The 22,232-nt window shown below is 37.5% G+C and overlaps 1 long non-coding RNA gene and 1 pseudogene across 1 annotated transcript; one reads left to right on the top strand and one right to left on the bottom strand.

The window, feature by feature from the left end:
* Positions 1–12,970: 12,970 nt before the first annotated feature.
* Positions 12,971–20,285, bottom strand: LOC121395039. Its single transcript, XR_005962201.1, has 2 exons — positions 20,191–20,285; positions 12,971–13,783 (listed from the first exon to the last, which is right to left on the bottom strand). It is a non-coding gene; the product is annotated as an uncharacterized LOC121395039 (long non-coding RNA).
* Positions 13,476–13,621, top strand: LOC121395285 (annotated as a pseudogene).
* Positions 20,286–22,232: the final 1,947 nt, after the last annotated feature.

The following is a 22,232-nucleotide window of genomic DNA, read 5'->3' as shown; positions in this document are numbered from 1 at the left end:
GCAATGAAAATACATTGAATCAATTTACGCAGATATTTATCAGATACTGGAATCGTTTTATTAAGAAGTACCTGGATGGGATCTTTCCGAAGTCTAATCCCTGTAATTGAGTCTATTAAAGTAAATATTCTGGAAAAAAGTCTCGTAGCTTCCCTACATTCCCATGTATGTAACATTGTCCCTCTATTCCCACAGTTCCTGAAACAGAGAGGGCTACAGTTTGGATAGTATGTATTCAATTTGGTAGGGACCAAATACCATCTACTCACTACTTTATATAAAGTTTCCTGTGCCAAAATGTTAATAGAACTCTTAGCTGTGTTTACCCAGATTTGCTGCCATGTATCCTCATCTATAGTGGTATTTAAGTCTTTTTCCCATTGTTTGGTATAGGAAGGAGGGGAAGAATTAGACTTTTTTACTATCTCCTTATATAACAGTGAAATCACTCCATTACTGCATGGAAACTTCAAACAAACATGTTCCCAAGGGGTTAAAGTTCCTATATTGGTAGAGTTTCAAAGCACTTCCTTAAGGTAATGGTAAATTTGCATATACCGAAAATATTCATTTTCCGGAATGTTACTTTGTTCCTTAAGTGAGTCCCATTTTTTAATACCTTGAAGTCCTATAAATTGGTATATAAATCTCATGTTATGATCTTGCCAACATTCAAAATCACATCTTTGTAAGCCCGGGGGGAAGGCAGGGTTACCACATATTGGCATTGCAGGAAAATAAGAGGAATTTAAAACTATTTTTTTCCGAACCTGGTCCCACACTGCTAATGCCATTTTCATTATTGGGGTAGTAGATAGAGGCCTTTCTTGCTTAGAAAGCCACGGTAAGGCAGCAGGAGTCAATGCTTTAATACGTTCTGCTTCAATTTGCACCCATAATGGTAGAAATGGATTATAGGCATAATCTGGGCTGCTTGATAATAAAATGTTATATTAGGAACACTAAGGCCTCCTTTCCCTTTCACATTTGAAACCGTCTTATGGGCCAGCCTAGCCTTCTTATTGCCCCATATAAATTTCATAAGTTTCAGTTGCACCATAATTAAATGTTGAGTTGGAAGCTCTATTGGTAACACACGAAAATATTATAACATTTTGGGGAGAAGATCCATTTTAACCGCATTTATTCTGCTGAACCATGATAATCGTAATTTGGACCATTTGGTAAGTGTGGAGTCAATTTCTTTCCAAAGCTGGGGATAACTCACTCGGCATAACCCTGCTAGTGTGGTTGTTATGTTCACCCCTAAGTAGTGTAGACACTTATCATTCCATTGCAAGTCAAAATTAAGTTGTATTAATTTTTTATGCTGTTGGGAGATTCCTAATGATAGGGCTTCAGATTTTGTCGGGTTCACTCTTAAACCGGAAAGGTCACCAAACTTGTCAAGTATATTAAACAGGTGGGGTAAGGAAGACAACGGTTTAGTTACAATTGCCAGCATATCATCCGTGAACAACATCTGTATATGGTCTTGTCACCCAATGGAAATTCCCGTAATATTAGAGTCCTGCCGTATTAATGCCGCTAGGGGTTCAATTGCTAATATAAGGGAAACGCTGCTTTCAATTGCAAGTGTGTTTACAAATAAATCCATTGGGGAAAAATTTAATAAATGTATATCAGAAAACTGATTTGAATTCCGTTTTCTTTCATTTTGCAAAGAAAAATGTTTTGGGAAGAGAGCCCCTTTAATATTCATAGCAGAAATGAAATATAGCCAGACACATGTTTAATTAGAACTGTTTCACAAAGGGAAACTGGCTTCCAAACCAAAACATGATAAAGAGGCCCACATAGCATACAAACCTCTAATATACCTATCACAGTTACCTGTTTCTTCAAGAAAGTATGAATAAATGTCATTTTCTATGCTGAGATGCAGCTGGTTAACAGTTCTTCTCTTCCTACATCATTTGAAATCCTGGCAGGGAAGGAGGGACTAAAACACTGATGTTACAAATTGTAACAACTTCTCCACAGCTTACAGACAACATGCAGGAACTACATAACCCCCAATGCAACTGTTCTTTATTGAAATCATGTGCAGGGAATTGTGGGGTTTGGAGGATGCAGGCTAAGGACAGCTGACTGTTGATACAAAGTAACACTATGCAGATCCAAATATATATATTCCAGATTTTACTATTTTTTTTTATTATTTTCTATTAACAGTGCAGTATAGTAAGTCTGTAAAGGTTACCTGGTTTGATTTTATGTACTCTACTGATTTTTTTCTGGTCCCATAGAAACGTAATATCGGCGTTTAACTTTAAAATATTTGGATTGCTACCTCCTATTCTATTTCCAGACTACACATCACAAAGAGAATAAGCACTCTTTCTGCAAGTATCTCATTCATACAATTACTGAGAGTATAGGGGTTCTTTCTGCTGTTCCACAATAATGGATAATTCAATGTGTTTACCTGTACGACCTTTCATTTTGTTCTCTAAAGGACATTGAGTGCAAAACGTAACCTCTGTTGTAATCTTTACTTGGCAACTTATTTACCACATCTGTTTGCTTTCCTATTTCTCACAGCTTTTGAAATAAAAATTTATAAAAAAAATGTAAAAATGTATTAGTATTATTAGTATTAATATTTTCTCCTGCTGCAACAATCTGGATCACACATTTTGGCATATATATATTATTTCCAAATCCCTATTTCATGCTGGAGCTTCTTAAATCAGGTAAAATCAAATAAGAAAAATTCCTTGGGAACATAAAGTCAGTTGGCCGTTCAGTAAAGCTTTAGTGTTATTTCATTACCAAAGGGAGAGGTGAATGAAAAGAGTTGCTTTTTTCATGTTTTAAATTGACCTTGGTGCCATTGCCCTAACATTGTAACAAATCTTCCCCTAATTGCGTGGGTTATCCCAGGATCTGCTATCCTTTGTTATGTGCCCATGTTTTTAAAACAGGTGAACATATTTAAATCCATTCTCAGTATGGGCTCTAATTTGAAATTGCTAAGCAGTGCTTATGATACAAATGTTTAATATAGCCATGCCTGTTTAGCCACATAACATTATATTCTCTTTTAGGATAATTTGCCCTTGGAAAGGAGTGACTAAAATGTCAATTTTGCAGGGAACTCTACAAGTTGACTGTCCTCCCAGTAGTTTCTTGGAATTGTTCTGCAAATTTCTTTGCCAGAGCTGGACTTTCACTGCACAGAGTAAGTTAAACTATACCGTAAAGACAATATTACAGTAAATGTAGGACATGGTATGTCCTGTGCATGGGTCCAACAATTTTCTCAGTTAAAATGTTTGGACACCAGAAATCTTCAGTGTGTTATTCTTTGCTTCTTGCAATGATGTCATGTTAGATCTTAAAGTGCTATTATATTTAGTTATCAATATCTTAGATTGGCTCTACCATCAAAATGCACATAGTTTATATAATGTTGAAATAACTGTCTACTTAAAAACAGAAAAACACTAGGAACCTTTATGAACACTAATCAAAAAGTGATTCGCTTTTTAAAGCCAGCTGAATGTAGAACAATAAATGCAACAATCTGATTGGTTGCCATGGGTTACTTCCCATGGGTAAATTTGCCCAGTGTTGATAAATGAGCCCCACTGTGATTATGATATTTCTGCTGTCAGACTATACAGAAAGGGTTGCAGCTAGGGATGTACCGAATCCACACGGATTCCCTCCCCGCCCCTAATTTGCATATGCAAATTAGGATTCCGGTTCAGAAGCTCTTTTGAGTTTTAGAGTTTGCTTCAGAAACTCTACTATACATTCGGCCGAATCCTGCTGAAAAAGACAGAATCCTGGCCAAATCCCGAATGGAATCCTGGATTCGGTGCATCCCTAGTTGCAGCACTGGATGTATTACGTGGGGTACAGACACAATAATAGAGTTTTTAAAGAGCTTAATTTCCCATTTTGCTTAGACAAGCAAAACAAATTCAGTTCTGTATTCAGTAATATTAAAGGAACAGTAACACCAAAAAGTTTTTTAAAGGAATAACAATATAATGTACTGTTGCTCTGCGCTGGTAAAATTTGTGTGTTTGCTTCAGAAACTCTACTATACATAATCAAGCTGCTGTGTAGCCATGGGGGCAGACATTCAAGCACAGGATACACAATAGATAACAGATAAACTCTATATTATACAATGGGATTCTTCAGAACTTATCTATTATCTGCTGTGTATCTTGTACCTTTTCTCCTTTTTCAGCTTCGAATGGCTGGCCCTATGGCTTCACAGCAGCTTGTTTATATAAAGTATAGTAGAGTTTTTGAAGCAAACACACCAGTTGTAACAGTGCAGGGCAACACTACATAATATATATTTTCATTACTTTCAAACGCTTTAATTTTTTTGGCATTATTGTTCCTTTATAGTGTGAGGAAGTATCAATTATTTTTACTTCCTTGTTAGTGTGACAGAAAGCCATGTAACTTTAACCCTTTAAGTGCCAGCAGAATTTCACATTTTGGTTACGCGAAATGCCAGCCGTTTTTGAAACATTTTGTGCTCTCTCACTTTAGGGGCATTTTCTGAGGGGAAACCTATAGTTTACCTAGGAAAACTATACATTGTTTTTTTCGGTAGAAACTGAGCTTTCTAAATCTGCCTGAGTTTTCATGTATTTCCACCTGTGCAAAAAAATTTATAGTGCTAAATACCAAAAAAAAAATGAAAAATTACCATTTTTCATCGTATATCAATTTATACCAGAAAAATATTTCATTTTACGGATGAAAATCCAACTGATTTGGAAAGCCTTATGTCTCTCGAACGTGCCAATACCAGATATGTATAGTTTTAGGGAGATTTAGGATTTCTGTACAGCAAAAACTCCCGGCAGTATATTACCGAATTTTGAAAGCACTAAGGCAGAAAACGGCATGCTTTAGATTCTAAGGCAAAAAATCCTGAAACTGTAGGTTTACCCCAGAAAACCATACATTTTTGAAAAGTACACATTCTGCCGATTACAAAATGGGTAACTATGTCTCTCTACTCCCAACTACCAAACATAAAACCTTGTCTGAATATAGCGGTTTTTCAACAAAAAATTCAAAATTCTGAAAAATCATTTCAAAGGTTTTATTTTGCTGCTCCGCATATCCCAAACTATATTAGGTACCAAGAAAAAGCACCTGAAATATGATTGCCAGGGGTCCGCTGAACAGTTTGATACCCATTATGCATAGGTTTACCAAAGTATCTGGCATTTAGAGACACCAATATGAAGTTAGCACATCCAAATTGTTCAGGACTTTACTTCAGCTACTGAGAAATCAACACATTGACTGCATTTTTTGTGGGGTAAAAACACAAAAATATATGTTTACCCCCAAACCCATATATTTTTGGAAAGTACACATTCTACTGAATCTAAAATGGGTACCCATGCCTTTCTGCTCCAAACTACTGAGTCGCAAGGCTTTCCCAGAATTGTCGGTTTTGGTGAAATATCTGAAAATTGCCTCAAACCTTCAACTTCCCAGCACCATATCGCCCATGTATCATTACATACTAAGAAAAAGCACCCTAAATATGATTGCCAGGGTTCCTCTGAACATTTTGGTGGTCATTGTTCATAAGTTTACCAAAGTATCTGGCATTTAGAAGCCCCAAAATGAAGTTAGCGCATACAAACAGTCCCGTGGGTAACTTCAGCTAATGAAAGATCAACACATTGACTGCATTTTTGTGGGGTAAAAACACAGAAATATATGTTTACCCCCCAAAACCCATATATTTTTGGAAAGTACACATTCTACCGAATCTAAAATGGGTACCCATGCCTTTCTGCTCCAAACTACTGAGTCGCAAGGCTTTCCCACAATTGTCGGTTTTGGTGAAATATCTGAAAATTGCCTCAAAGCTTCAACTTCCCAGCACCATATCACCCATGTATCGTTACGCACCAAAAAAAAGCACCCTAAATATGATTGCCAGCGTTCCTCCAAACAGTTTGGTGGCCATTGTTCATAGGTTTACCAAAGTATCTGGCATTTAGAGGCCTCAAAATGAAGTTAGCGCATACAAATAGTCCTGTGGGTAACTTCATCTAATGAAAAATCAACACATTGACTGCATTTTTTGGGGTAAAAACACAGAAATATATGTTTACCCCCCAAACCCATATATTTTTGGAAAGTACACATTCTACTGAATCTAAAATGGGTACCCATGCCTTTCTGCTCCAAACTACTGAGTCGCAAGGCTTTCCCAAAGTTGTCGGTTTTGGTGAAATATCTGAAAATTGCCTCAAAGCTTCAACTTCCCAGCACCATATCACCCATGTGTCATTACGTACTAAGAAAAAGCACCCTAAATATGATTGCCAGAGTTCCTCTGAACATTTTGGTGGCCATTGTTCATAAGTTTACCAAAGTATCTGGCATTTAGAGGCCCCAAAATGAAGTTAGCGCATACAAACAGTCCCATGGGTAACTTCAGCTAATGAAAAATCAACACATTGACTGCATTTTTGTGGGGTAAAAACACAGAAATATATGTTTACCCCCCAAAACCCATATATTTTTGGAAAGTACACATTCTACAGAATCTAAAATGGGTACCCATGCCTTTCTGCTCCAAACTACTGAGTCGCAAGGCTTTCCCACAATTGTCGGTTTTGGTGAAATATCTGAAAATTGCCTCAAACCTTCAACTTCTCAGCACCATATCACCCATGTATCGTTATGCACCAAGAAAAAGCACCCTAAATATGATTGCCAGGGTTCCTCCGAACAGTTTGGTGGCCATTGTTTATAGGTTTACCAAAGTATCTGGCATTTAGAGGCCCCAAAATGAAGTTAGTGCATACAAATAGTCCTGTGGGTAACTTCAGCTAATGAAAGATCAACACATTGACTGCATTTTTGTGGGGTAAAAACACAGAAATATATGGTTACCCCCCAAACCCATACGTTTTTGGAAAGGACACATTCTACAGAATCTAAAATGGGTACCCATGCCTTATTGCTCCAAACTACTGAGTCGCAAGGCTTTCCCAAAGTTGTCGGTTTTGGTGAAATATCTGAAAATTGCCTCAAAGCTTCAACTTCCCAGCACCATATCACCCATTTGTCATTACGTACTAAGAAAAAGCACCCTAAATATGATTGCCAGGGTTCCTCCGAACAGTTTGGTGGCCATTGTTCATAGGTTTACCAAAGTATCTGGCATTTAGAGGCCCCAAAATGAAGTTAGCGCATACAAACAGTCCCGTGGGTAACTTCAGCTAATGAAAAATCAACACATTGACTGCATTTTTGTGGGGTAAAAACACAGAAATATATGTTTACCCCCCAAACCCATACATTTTTGGAAAGTACACATTCTACAGAATCTAAAATGGGTACCCATGCCTTATTGCTCCAAACTACTGAGTCGCAAGGCTTTCCCAAAGTTGTCGGTTTTGGTGAAATATCTGAAAATTGCCTCAAAGCTTCAACTTCCCAGCACCATATCACCCATGTGTCATTACGTACTAAGAAAAATCACCCTAAATATGATTGCCAGGGTTCCTCTGAACATTTTGGTGGCCATTGTTCATAAGTTTACCAAAGTATATGGCATTTAGAGGCCCCAAAATGAAGTTAGCACATACAAATTGTCCTGTGGGTAACTTCAGCTAATGAAAAATCAACACATTGACTGCATTTTTGTGGGGTAAAAACACAGAAATATATCTTTACCCCCCAACCCCATATATTTTTGGAAAGTACACATTCTACAGAATCTAAAATGGGTACCCATGCCTTTCTGCTCCAAACTACTGAGTCGCAAAGCTTTGCCAAATTTGGCGGTTTTGGTGAAATATCTGGAAATTGCCTCAAAGCTTCAACTTTCCAGCATCGTATTGTCCATGTATCATTACCAGCATAAAGCATCCTAAATATAAACATATGGGTCTACTAAACAGTTTGATGCCCAATGTGCATAGATATACCAAACTATGTGGCGCACAGAGACCCCCAAATGACAATATGTATAGACATTTTCACGGCTGACGCGCTGGCTGCTGCAATATAACCACCCGGTGTGTGTATTATGCGACATTAGACCACCTAACAGTACAGAGACCCCAGAAAACCATATATTTTCAGAAAGTACACATTCTGACGAATCCAATATGGGTAAATAAGTGTTTCTACTGCAAACTGCAAAGCAATGCTGAACATAACGGTTTTTATCAAATTTCTGAAAATCGTCACAAAGCTTGAATTTTACCCCATTATATGCCCCACATTTCGTAACTTATCAGCATAAAACATCCTGAATATGAACGCCAGGGGTCTACTGAACACTTTGATGCCGAATATGCATAGATATACCAAACTATGTGGCGCACAGAGACCCCCAAATGACAATAGTGTATATACATTTTCACGGCTGACGCGCTGGCTGCTGCAATATAAGCACCTGGTGTGTGTAATATGCGACATTAGACCCCCCCTAACAGTACAGAGACCCCAGAAAACCATATATTTTCAGAAAGTAAACATTCTGACGAATCCAATATGGGTAAATATGTGTTCCTACTGCAAACTGCCAAACTGCAAAGCAATGCTGAAAGTAATGGTTTTTATCAAATTTCTGAAAATCGTCACAAAGCTTGAATTTTACCCCATTATATGCCCCACATTTCGTAACGTATCAGCATAAAACATCCTAAATATGAACGCCAGGGGTCTACTGAACACTTTGATGCCCAATATGCATAGATATACCAAACTTTGTGGCGCACAGAGACCCCCAAATGACAATAGTGTATATACATTTTCACGGCTGACGCGCTGGCTGCTGCAATATGAGCACCTGGTGTGTGTATTATGCGACATTAGACCCCCCTAACAGTACAGAGACCCCAGAAAACCATATATTTTCAGAAAGTACACATTCTGACGAATCCAATATGGGTAAATATGTGTTCCTACTGCAAACTGCCAAACTGCAAAGCAATGCTGAAAGTAGCGGTTTTATCAAATTTCTGAAAATCGTCACAAAGCTTGAATTTTACCCCATTATATGCCCCACATTTCGTAACGTATCAGCATAAAACATCCTAAATATGAACGCCAGGGGTCTACTGAACACTTTGATGCCCAATATGTATAGATATACCAAACTATGTGGCGCACAGAGACCCCCAAATGACAATAGTGTATATACATTTTCACGGCTGACGCGCTGGCTGCTGCAATATGAGCACCTGGTGTGTGTATTATGCGACATTAGACCCCCCTAACAGTACAGAGACCCAGAAAACCATATATTTTCAGAAAGTACACATTCTGACGAATCCAATATGGGTAAATATGTGTTCCTACTGCAAACTGCCAAACTGCAAAGCAATGCTGAAAGTAACGGTTTTTATCAAATTTCTGAAAATCGTCACAAAGCTTGAATTTTACCCCATTATATGCCCCACATTTCGTAACGTATCAGCATAAAACATCCTAGATATGAATGCCAGGGGTCTACTGAACACTTTGATGCCCAATATGCATAGATATACCAAACTATGTGGCGCACAGAGACCCCCAAATGACAATAGTGTATATACATTTTCACGGCTGACGCGCTGGCTGCTGCAATATGAGCACCTGGTGTGTGTATTATGCGACATTAGACCCCCCTAACAGTACAGAGACCCCAGAAAACCATATATTTTTAGAAAGTACATATTCTGACGAATCCAATATGGGTAAATAAGTGTTTCTAATGCAAACTGCCAAACTGCAAAGCAATGCTGAACATAACGGTTTTTATCAAATTTCTGAAAATCGTCACGAAGCTTGAATTTTACCCCATTATATGCCCCACATTTCGTAGTGTATCAGCATAAAACATCCGAAATATGAACGCCAGGGGTCTACTGAACACTTTGATGCCCAATATGTATAGATATACCAAACTATGTGGCGCACAGAGACCCCCAAATGACAATATGTATATACATTTTCACAGCTGACGTGCTGGCTGCTGCAATATAAGCACCTGGTGTGTGTATTATTCGACATTAGACCCCCCTAACAGTACAGAGACCCCAGAAAACCATATATTTTCAGAAAGTACACATTCTGACAAATCCAATATGGGTAAATATGTGTTTCTACTGCAAACTGCCAAACTGCAAAGTACTGCTGAACGTAACGGTTTTTATCAAATTTCTGAAAATCGTCACGAAGCTTGAATTTTACCCCATTATATGTCCCACATTTCGTAAAGTATCCGCATAAACCATCCTTAATATGAACGACAGGTGTCTACTGAACACTTTCATGCCCAATATTCACAGATTTACCAAACTATGTGGCGCACAGAGACGCCCAATTGGATATATAGTAGATAAAATTTACAAGACATAACAAAATAATACAGAAAGTGTGAAATTCAAATAAAATTACTAAAATCCAATAAAACCACAAAAATCTATGCTTTTTTTTTCAGACTAGTGTAATCAGACATCAGAATTACAGTTTGAATATTATAGCTTGGCAAAATAGGTTTTACGGACAGAATAAAGCAAGCAACAGTTATGCAGCGCTGAAAATGCAATAAAATGGCTAACAATGCACCAAAATCCCTAAAATTTCCAAATAATCACCGAAATAACATACAAAAGGTATTGCACAGTACGGTTAGCGAATACGCTATTCGCAAAGGCAATAAAACATTTTTTTGAGCCAAAAACACAACAATGCAATATGAAAAAAAAAAAAAAGCTACACAACAGTGTATGTGTGTGCACATGTGTACAATTGGTAAATTGCATGTTATGTACATGTGTTTGTGTGTGCAAGTGTATGTACCCCCCCAAGTGTGTGTGACCCCCCAAAAAATGTATGTGAGTGTGTGTAAGTGTAAATCTAAGCATGTATTAGTGTATAAAGTGTGTGTAAGTGTATTTTGTGTGTGTGTTACACTAACCTGGGGTGTGTAGCTGCAGATCTGTGTCCATGATGGCAGGAGGAGTGGAGAAGCAGGAGGGAGTCGCCAGATCCGTTGATCCGATGCGTGGGCGTCACTGGAGGGACCCGGAAGTGCAGGCAGCAGCAGCAGCGCGCAGCCACGTGCGTCTGTTGCGTTTGTGGGGCCCCTGGACGATCGCGCCTCAGGAGCCCCTTTCCCACCCGCTCCGCTCGTTGCCTAGGGGGTTGTGAGCGAGCGGGGAAGGAGCGAGCAGCATTTAAAGCCGCTCCTGAGCTCCCCGCACGCTTATGCTGCAGAACGTAGAATCTACGTTCTGTGGCATTTTAAGATACTTTTCCACAGAACGTAGATTCTACGTTCTGTGGCACTTAAAGGGTTAAGGATCCGGATTTGGTTCAAATAGTCACTGGGAATTGAACAAGTGCGAATTCTGCTGAAAAATGCTGAATCCTGGCTGAATTCCAAACTGAATCCTGGATTTGGTGCATCACTAGTCTAATCGCAGTGGTGTAATATAAGGTTTAACTAAAGATCCATAAAGTTAAACATTTTAAAACTCCTAGTTATTTCAAACGAGAACAAAAACAATTTGAAGCCATCTTCAATTTGCCTCGGATGGGGGGACGGGGACCTGAGCAATTGCTAAAGAGCAATTGTCTTATTCTCTAGATTCATTTTATACATATTAAGCTTTATTTAAAAAAACCAAGCCTTTCTTTAACCTGCCAGTACAACTGCTTCAGTGAGAAAATTTCACAGCTTCACAACTCTTAGGTTTCACATTTACTATTGGTCGAATATCGAGGGTTAATTAACTGAAATCCATTCTCAAACAGATATTTTTATATATAATTAATTTTGAAATCTGACATGAGGCTAGACATATTGTCAGTTTCCCAGCGTGCTCTGATAAACTTCAGTCAGTCTTTACTAACAGTGTAATTTAGAAATAAAAACGACATCATACAAATCATGTCAGAATCCCTTTAAACATGGACCAGCGAAAAGAAAGGACATGCTCCAACATTTGCTGCGGTGTACTAAAGTACCCCCAAAAAGTTTTAATGTGCGTAGTACAAAAATCATACATTTCAGCAGCTTACTGCCCCCTTTGTCAGTGATAGCGTACACAACGCATCGGCAGTAAGCTCCTGAAACATTTGATTTTTGTACTCTGCACATTAAAACTTTTTGTAGGTACTTTGGTACACCGCAGCGAATGTAGGAGCGCGTCTTTCTTTTCACTGGTCCTTGATAATGTTCATGCTGAGTCACATGATTGGGAGCAGACAGCGCTAACAGGAAATCTCCTAAGTATTCTCTACAAACCGTGAGTGTATTGAATCTCACTAACTGTCCCTTTAAACAACGCCTTCCCATTGCTATGTGAAGGGAAAAATTACCAACCCCTTCCATAAACCTACATTGCTTTTGATAAAAGCCAGTAAAATGTAATTTGTAATGCAACAATGTATGCATTTGTGTGAATAAATTTACTTCTGTACGAATGTAATATAGCTTGTGAGACTAAATCAGATTTGTGAGTTGGCACCAGTGTGCAGTGTATGTAGAAAAACTTCTTACTGAAAAACTTATGTTTGTTCCAAAAGAGTATGCCACCTTCAAGCACTTCTTAAATGTGCATAATGCACAATTAAAATTCTCAATGCAATAACATTCTCATGGAAAATATCAATTACAAAGATTTTATTCTGGTTTGTGCGAAATTGGTTTTCTCTTTGCAACTTTTATTACAGTACATTTCCCCCCCAATACCTTGGCTGCCCTTCCTCCTGCAGACTGACATTGCTCACTGCAGCTGACTTTATTATCCACAAGTATCCCTGGCTCCTTCTTCATGAAGGTTTTGCCTTAGTTAGTTTAAGGGTAATGGCACACGTACTTTGCACACCACATTTTTAAATAACCCTACAGGAAAGTAATCTCTAAAACAACTGGAATTTCTGAAGTTGTAGGGAAATAAAAACCCTTAAGGGTAGTAACGTCACAGACATCCAATCACAATGCTTCCATTGAACTTTATTTAGATGGTGTTGGCTGAAACTCACAGATGTGTGAAAGTGTGATCCAGTCACAATGGTACGTTGATCAGGTGTTCATTTTTCAATGTACATGACTGGAAGCGTGAATTGTTATGAAACAGCTGGGTGAGGATGTTAAAGCGACATTGTATGTTGATGACAAGCATTGTCTCAGGCCCCTTCCTCTGTTCAGGGATGGTTTTTCCACTTTGGCATAAATAGCCTCCCTCCTTCATATATCTTTCAAACCATCTTGGTCTAAAATTTGTCCTCTAAGGAGTGTCCCTTTTACTTTAGATATGGATCGACTGCGGAGTATTGTCCTGGGGAGTTTGCCGTCCTATGTTGGGCCATTCTCTTACTGAATGGTTGTTTTGTCTCCCCAATGTATATATCTGAGCACTCTTCACTACAATGGACAGTATAGACCACATTCATTGTCATGTGCTTAGGTGTTGGATCTTTTGGGTGTACCGATTTCTATTGCTTCTCTGCCTTTTGGCCAAGATCAAGTGTAGTATCTATTCTCATCAGTGGAGGGGGTACCCTTTAGCAAAGGGGGGTACTGTATATAACGAGCTCCTTCACTGATGAAGAGTCCAAAGTCCATATTAGTTTGTAAGCCTCAAATGACAACAAAAATATCTACGCAACATAGCGAAGTAACAGTTGAAGTGTAATAAATGTGCATGATCCTGCTACCAAATCATACATGTAAAAAACCTGCTTTCACCCTGCTAGTTGGGAGGTGGAGAATGTGTCCCTGGTATATTCAATTCAATATTCAACTCTGTAAAAAAAGTAAGTGGAATTAGTACAAAACATTCACAATACAGTTACAAATAACATGTCAAGTTGAACTCCTCATTTAGGCCACCAGAGACCTTGATTTGAAGAACCCAAATCCAAAGAGACTTACATTGTATTAAAGTTTTTTTTCTTGTCCGTTTTTATTCCAATTTTTTTCCAGTATATGCCAACATAATTGAGGCACCCTATCACTTTTGAAAGAAATAAATAGCCAGAGTAGTGTCTTTTCTGTTACTGTTCCTGGCCCTGGTGCCTTTTTATTCTATCTTCTTCCTTGGGTGCTTGGTAATTATGGATAGTAGATTTATGTTCATTCAGACATATCTTTATGGGTCTACTTGTCTGCCCTACATAGGCTAACCCACACCCGCATTTAATGTGGCATATGGCATTAGAGTTGTCACAAGTAAAACACCCACGTTTTAAACGTTTGGAACCTTTCAAAAGATGAGTTATATTTCTCCCTGGAATGATACAATTACAGTGTCCACAATTCAGATATGGGTGTGTACCTTTTAATCTGCCAGAAAATCCACCCAAGACATTTTTAACCTTAGCCTTTACTATTTGGCAATTTTAGTGAGTTTCGGCGCATGTGCAGTTGTCGCGGAACATAAAATTGCTCCAACTGCGCATTTGCCGATACGCAAGTCTCATTCCGAAGATTACCGATGAGAATAAGACGGCTGCCGTGAACTCCGCTGGGCATGTGCACTCGCACCGGAGGGGGGTATGCTGGTGCTAGGACTACGCAGCCTGGGGCCACCCTCCCACTAAATCCGGCGCTGAATGTAACAGGTGCCAGAAGTCGACTCTATGTAACACAGATGTGCTGCAGTTCTCAGAAATACTGGTTATACAACTAAATATTAGTTCAGTGATTCAAAGGAAAGCAAAATCTTGAAACATTTTCAGTTTCAGTTTACAGTAAATGAGTTTGTCAAGAAGAATGCAGACACTGCTATTTTTTGGAACAGCCTGATATCCCCATTTCTTCACTTTCTGTACAGGAATAACACACCTTTGATTCATTCTTCTTCATGTTTTGATTTGGAATATAATGTACAGTGTTCTCAATGAATTTCTATGTATGGAAATAAAAGCTTTTATAAGGATTTTGAGCTTTAGTCACTTTTTTAAACACACTGCTATTATTCTGAACACAACTGTACGACTAGCTTGTGTACAAAACAGCTGTGAAAATCTTTATTTAGCGACACCATATAAATTCATAGACAATATTCTAGACAGAAGAGTGTATGCAATATCTTATGTAAACAGAACAAAGCTCTATCCATCTCAACTTACCCAAAGATATCCACATAAATCTCTTTTGTTACTGCTCAAACCTTAAAGATCCTGGGTTGGATTTCTAGATTTGGGTCTATGGAGCATGCTCCACGACTAGTCAAGGGTCAAAATAATTTACATATAACAAAAACCTTTAAAATTAATCTAAATATATTTATTCTCAAACACATTTTGCAATAATTACAATAAAAAGATATATTACATAAGAATCCATGTGAAGCTCTGAGAATTCACCAAAGTACAAGCCTTTAAACTAAAAGGAATACATATTAGCTCATTCTTGGAATGGCATGTATTTTTACATTACCTCTAGGTGGTTTTGTCAACTTTTTGGAGATACCTAGATCACATATGTTTAAATGTAAATAAATTAACTAAACAAAATCAGAATATCTGAAGACTGCATGTTTAATTGGCCGATATGGCCAAATACATCTATTAATAAGATTCCTAGTCTTCAACACTGAAAATATGTATTTCCAATAAAGTTTACACATGATATGCATCTCCGTCAATTAGACGTCTCTCCAATTTAGCCATACACGTGGTGGGCATATAAAGCTTAAAGCATATATCTGACCTTTGGGCAGGCATAATCACAGGAAAAAAATCTCAAGGGAACAATCTATAACAATTCTTAGCATAATCAGTGGCTACAAGTATAGCACACTAGTGCCATTATTAAGCATAACCAAGTGCCTTCAGTTGTGTCCTAATTATGGTCACTATCCACTGATTATACAGGGGAATTGATTTGTTTTAAAATTTTCAACATTTTGACAAAAGGCACTGCCTAAAAATAAATAAAGTAGACAAGCCCATGTGTGATTGGAACCTTACAGAAATCATAAAAGAACAAAGGATGATAATGAAAAACACTGGTGAAGAGAGACAAGTAACAGAAACAAACCCCCATGGATCACTGTAAGTAATTTAACAAAATGAGAGTAGCTCAGATAGCTCAAATTTCTGGCTACTCATTGTGCTTCCCATTGCTATAGAAAGGAAGCGAACTATGAAGAACTATAGTCCGCTGTCACTATCTCTAAGGGGCAGATTTATCAAAATTGTACATTTCTAAAAACACAAACTCTCAGAAATTCTGAAAAAAATGACCAATCCAAACATTAAAAAATTCTAATTTTTTTAATTTAAGTGAATAGGATCAACCCCGAAATCGAATTGAATTTGATCGAATTTCATTTGTTTTAAAAAAAAAAAATATTTGATTTTCAAAAGTCCACCAAACGACTCCAAATTGATTGCAGGAGGTCCCCCATAGGCTAAAAAACCAATTAATCAGGTTTTAGATGACGGATAGTTGAATTTGAATTCTTAAAGGGACAGCAAATGATAAATTTCAAAATTCTAATGTCGTTTTTTTTTTTTAAACTCGAATCGAATTTGGACTATTCCCTAGTCAACTTACACTAAAATAAACTCGAAATTTGAATTTTCAACTCAACCCTTGATAAATCTGCCCCTAAATGTCCATACAGTCATTTTAATGTTGTAAAATAATGGCATTCATTCTTTAACACTTAAGCAAGTGCCACATGAGGGGCTGAAATCAGGCTGCTGAAATGCACAAGCTGAAAATCAGCCCCTATGAGAGCAGTAGCCTTCTCTTCTGTTCACATAAGGAACAGTCCAGGGGTATAACTACAGAGGAAGCAGACCCTGCGGCTGCTGGGGGGCCCAGGACGTATAGGGGCCCCATGATGCCCAAATAATGTGCAATTTCAAAATATATTGCTAAAACTGGACAATCTCTGGATAAAAAAATTTGCTGTGGAGCTCAGTAACATTTAGTTAATACACGTTAGCTTTGGTGCAAATTCACTTGGTAAATTTTGGCACAAAACGCAAAGTCTCTCATTTCTTCAGTGATACCCTGCAAGGCTTTATTTTAGATTACTCCTGTATGAGTGCTCCAAATTTATGTTTAAACAAGAAATCCCCTCTTACAGTATGTATGTCCTGCTAGTTATTCCAGGATAAACAATTTAAAAAACATTAACAGGCTATTTTTTTTGGGCTTCAAAGGAATAAAGAATCCTTTTCCTACTGTTAAACAGTATTTATAGAACTAAAGGTATAGGATCCCTTATCCGGAAACCCGAATCCAGAAAGCTCCAAATTACGGAATGGCTGTCTCCCAAAGACTACATTTTATCCAAACGTAATCCTTTTTCTCTGTAATAATACAACAGTAGCTTGTACTTGATCCCAACTAAGATATAATTAATCCTTATTGGAAGCAAAACCAACCTATTGGGTTTATTTCATGTTTAAATTAATTTCTAGTAGACTTAAGGCATGAAGACCCAAATTACGAAAGATCAGTTATCCGGAAGACCCCAGGTCCCGAGCATTCTGGATAACAGGTCCCATACCTGTATAACTAATAAAAATCCTAACACCACATACTTGTTGCTGAGTCTTGGATGTTCTGCTAAATTAAAGGAACAGTAACATCAAAAAAAATTATGTTTTAAAGTAATAAAAATATAATGCAGTGTTACCATGCACTGGTAATACAGCTGTGTTTGCTTCAGAAACACTACTTTTGTTTATATAAATAAGCTGCTGTGTAGCAATGGGGGCAGCCATTCAAAGGAGAAAAGGCTCAGGTTACACAGCAGATAAGCTCTGTAGAACACAATGTATATCTGTAATCCACTATTTAACCTGTGCCATATAGCCTTTTTTCAATAACTGTCATTGCTACACAAGCAGCTTGTTTATATGAACTATAGTAGTGTTTCTGAAGCAAAAAGATCAGTTGTACCAATACAGGGCAACACTACTCATTTTAATTTTTTGGTGTTACTGTTCCTTTAAGAAAAAACAGTGGCAAGTAAATAAAACAAAACAAAAAAAAAGACACAAAGAAGAGTTGTAACAAACAACAACTGCCACATAAGCTTTCACTAAAGCATGATATGGAAAACATGAAACGTACTGAAAATATTACAATTATTATACTGCATTATAATTAACTTTCTATTGATCTTTATTTACTGTCAAATGGTCAGTAGTGTTGATAGTGGCTTACAGGAACTGACATTGCTGACAAATCATGCTGTTTACAAGTGAACCTCCTTTAAAGCAGATACTGCTCGTTTGCTCCCCTGTAGCCCTGACATCCATAACTAATCGTATCTCTATCATGCCATTGGCACAGGTCCATTTTTCTGTCCATTTACCATATCAAGACTTGAGTCTTCGTGTCCTATAGGTTCATATAACCCTGATTTATTAAAAGAGTAAAATTCAAGTCTCTTGGAAGAGGCAAGTGGATCCTCATTATCTTTATCTTTGTTGATACGATTAAGTGGTGGAACAGGAGGAGGTTCACCCATAGGGCCTTGAAATGGCTGGTACACATCCACATTTGCCTCTGGACTGGCCAAACCAGAAGTGTCTCTTAACAAATGACAATAGACCATTGTTTCATCAATGATACACATGGGACTCTTTGTTTTTCCTCCCTTTTCTCTGCAACTGTTGGCGCTTTGAAATTTCTATGTTTGGTTTAGAGTTGTATATCCCTACTGGGGCTTTTTTCTCCATTAGTCACAAATAAAACGAATTATGGTCAAAAGCAGAGCAAACAAACTGATCCGCTCACTGACAGTATTACATCTCATTTTAATTCATTAACTGAGCTTGTTCAATGTAGAATATAGGGCTTTAGTTCATTGTGCAAAAGAATTGGATTCAACTGCAATTGTAGGGGGTTGTTGAGTACAAAGTCACAAGGAAATCAGACACACGTCACACATCTATGTGTCTAAATGGATGTAATTCAAATTAACACCATTTTTTTAATTTTTTAACATTGGTTCAAACTTCTTCACGTGACTTTCAAGACCCAACTTTAACTTTGGTGCAGCCATCAAACATAATCAAATAAAAGCTTGACGAGTAGAAAAGGTGCTAGCGAAAGAACCTGTAATTTTAAAAACTAGCTTTTCAAAAACACGCTTATATAAATCTATCCTGTTACAGAAGTTTACAACAGAGGGGACTGGCTCCTGAGGAAGGTGCCATTGTTATGCTGTTTGAGACTGTGTATAGCATAACCATAGTCACTTTTTGCAAGAATGTTTATAACCTTTACATTGTAGGGTCTTCATATCCTCCTGTCTCATCCCCTGACCTTTTTGTTTTCACATTTCATTTGCTTTATTATTGTAGTAGTATGTGCTCAGGGACACTGTTGCCATGGGGCAAGTTGAATTTCTTGCCTCAAGTAGCAGCATCCACTAGGTTAACAGGGGTAGAAAAAGCCACTTCTGGTAGTTTTAAAGGAGAACTAAACCCTAAAAATGAATATGGCTAAAAATGCCGCACTGTATATACCGCACTTAATGCACCAGCCTAAAGTTTCAACAATGATCCAGGATATCAAACTTGTCACAGGGGGTCACCATCTTGGAAAGTGTCTGCGACACTCACATGCTCAGTGGGCTCTGAGCAGCTGTTGAGAAGCTAAGCTTAGGGGTCGTTGCAAATTATCTAGCAGAAAACGAGGTTGGATTGTAATATAAGCTGATGCTACAAGGCTGATTATTAAATTCCCATACAAGTTGCACTGGTTTCTGTGCTGCCATGTAGTAATGATCTGTATTAATTACTAATCGGCTTTATATTCTATGTGTACTGTATATTATGAGTTGGTCCCGAAGCTCAGTAAGTGACATCAGCACAGAGCATGTGCAATGAATCAGCAGAAAAGAAGATGGGGAGCTACTGGGGCATATTCAGAGACACCGATCTTTACTGCTAAAGGGCTGTGGTTGCCTTGGGCTGGTAAAGAAGCCCAAAACATAATGTACAACATTTCTAGCTTACTTCTTTGTTAAGCTTTAGTTCTCATTTAAGAGCTGAAATTCCACATTTTAAATAGGAATGATGGCCCATCCTTACACCCCTTTGTTGGCTAGATATGTGCAGGGGGGGGGGAATCAGCGGCCAGGCCAGAAAGTGTTGGTGATATATCTAGAAATAAATGACAATAGTTTTCCAATGACATTTTTTGATTTTTAATTGTTATAGCCGTCTACTTACTTTTTTCTGACACAGTAAACAGCTACTCCAATAATGAAAATAACTGCTGCAATAGCAGAACAAGCTGCAATTAATATTGTTGTCAGGTCTAAAATAAAGGAAGAAGGCAGTTACTTATAATGTAAATATTAAGAAGTTGAAAAGGAAAGGCAGTTGGTATATACATTATTGGATACCACAAGTGATACAGCTAATAATTCCGTTTCTTAAGACAATTGTCAATTACATTAGTGATAAATAAATTATTTCATTGACAGTAACTGATTACTACTTTTGTAACTCAGTTTTACTTTCATTGATGTAATTCCTTACGAAATGTCATGTTCTGTATATGCTACTTTTTCTCTGAAAATTTTCATAAATAAAAACATTTCAAAAAAATTATTTCATTGACTATTTGTTCCTACTTTAAGCGAGATTAAAGAGAGATTTTTGTGTTATTGTTATACCTTTATCTAGTTTTGATTTTTGATAATTGATTTTTAGCGATTGTATGATCTTAGTCTTTTATTTAACTTAATGATCTATTGGACATAGATATGTTTTAAAGGGGCTATTTGCCTTCCAAACACTTTTTTTTTCCTTTTCAGGTGGTCAGAAATAAAGACTTTTTTCAGTTGTTCTCTATTTTTTTTTTTACCTGTTTTCTAATATTCAATTGTAATGCTTCATTTTTAAGCCCAAGGGGAAGGGGTAACCGACTCTGTAACTGTTCTAAATTTTAGTTGCACCATTTCCTATTTTTGGTGATGCTCAGCAGAATCCCTGAGTTTAATTAAAGGCAACTGTGAGAACTGATACAATAGTTTCTAATATTCCACAGATGCTGCTGAGAAATGTATCAAATGTATCAAATTGTAACAGTTTGCAGATTACGAAGATGCTATCCTGAAACACCAGCGACAGGAACATTAAAGGTACATCAGCGTGGTCCTCACCCAACAGATATCTGGCTGATTTTTGGACCTACTTTTATTCCTCCTTTAACTTTTCCTATGAAGTAGACTGTGATATGCTGAAATAATTTGCAGTTGGTTTTCATTTTTGAGGTTTCTGAAGAATTTAACTTTTTTATTTGCAGCTCTTTAATTTGAAGATGACTTGGTTGTCCTGGTCAAATTTACCTTAGCAACCAGGCACTGATTTCAATAAGAGTCTTGAAGATAAAGTAAAAAAATGTATCAATATTAATAACATTGTAGCCTTACAAACAATGAATTTTAGCTGCCAGGGTCAGTGACCCCCAAGAACCAGATTGCTATTTAAATTTCAAGAGGCAACGGAGAAAGGAAAACGAAGACCAATTGAAGAATTGATATTCAAAGTTACTTAAGATGAACTACCCCTTTAACCCTGTTGTCTGCTGAACCTGTTTTCGGAAGAAAGGCAACTTTAAGAATATAATCGCTCCTTCTAGTTGTAAAGGCACAATGGTCTGTAATACAGAACGAGATACAATAACACCAACATACCACACAAAACATTTAAACTTGCCAATGGAAGAAGCTATATATTCATGTGCTTCTAGCTGAGCAGGAAAAACTTCTGCAGATAGCTCATTATAGATGTAAAAAGATAACGATAAATGGCCCACACCCAGCAAAATAGATACCAGATCTCCCTTTAAACAATGGCTCACCTGATTCAGTTTGGGTGAACATAACAGAAAACTGTATCTGAAGCTTCTTGGACCAGACCTTAGGCTTACAGTTAGAGATGTTAAGCCAGAAAGGATAGAAAAGATTAATGGAGCTGGGAAGGGTATCATAATCTTTCAAAACAATATCTGTCTTTTGCAAATGCTAACTTCCCAAATTGCTTGGCAGGCATCACCATGAGACAGATACAGTTTCTGGCAGTACCTCGTACCAGTTAGGGAGTCTGTAAAGTCACTGTAGAGTTAGGATCTGGAGCAACAGTAATAATACATTCCTCCGCAACATGAAAAAAAGTGAAAATCAATGTCTAACAAACCTGAAATTGCAAAAAAAGGTCATCAATTCAATTTTGAGTGTAAAGGAATCACAATTCAACAATACATA

This window comes from Xenopus laevis, chromosome 6S (genome assembly GCF_017654675.1).
Source record: "Xenopus laevis strain J_2021 chromosome 6S, Xenopus_laevis_v10.1, whole genome shotgun sequence".
NCBI lineage: Eukaryota > Metazoa > Chordata > Amphibia > Anura > Pipidae > Xenopus > Xenopus laevis.
The sequence above is the reverse complement of the archived record's forward strand: the minus strand, read 5'-3'. Positions and strand labels throughout refer to the sequence as shown.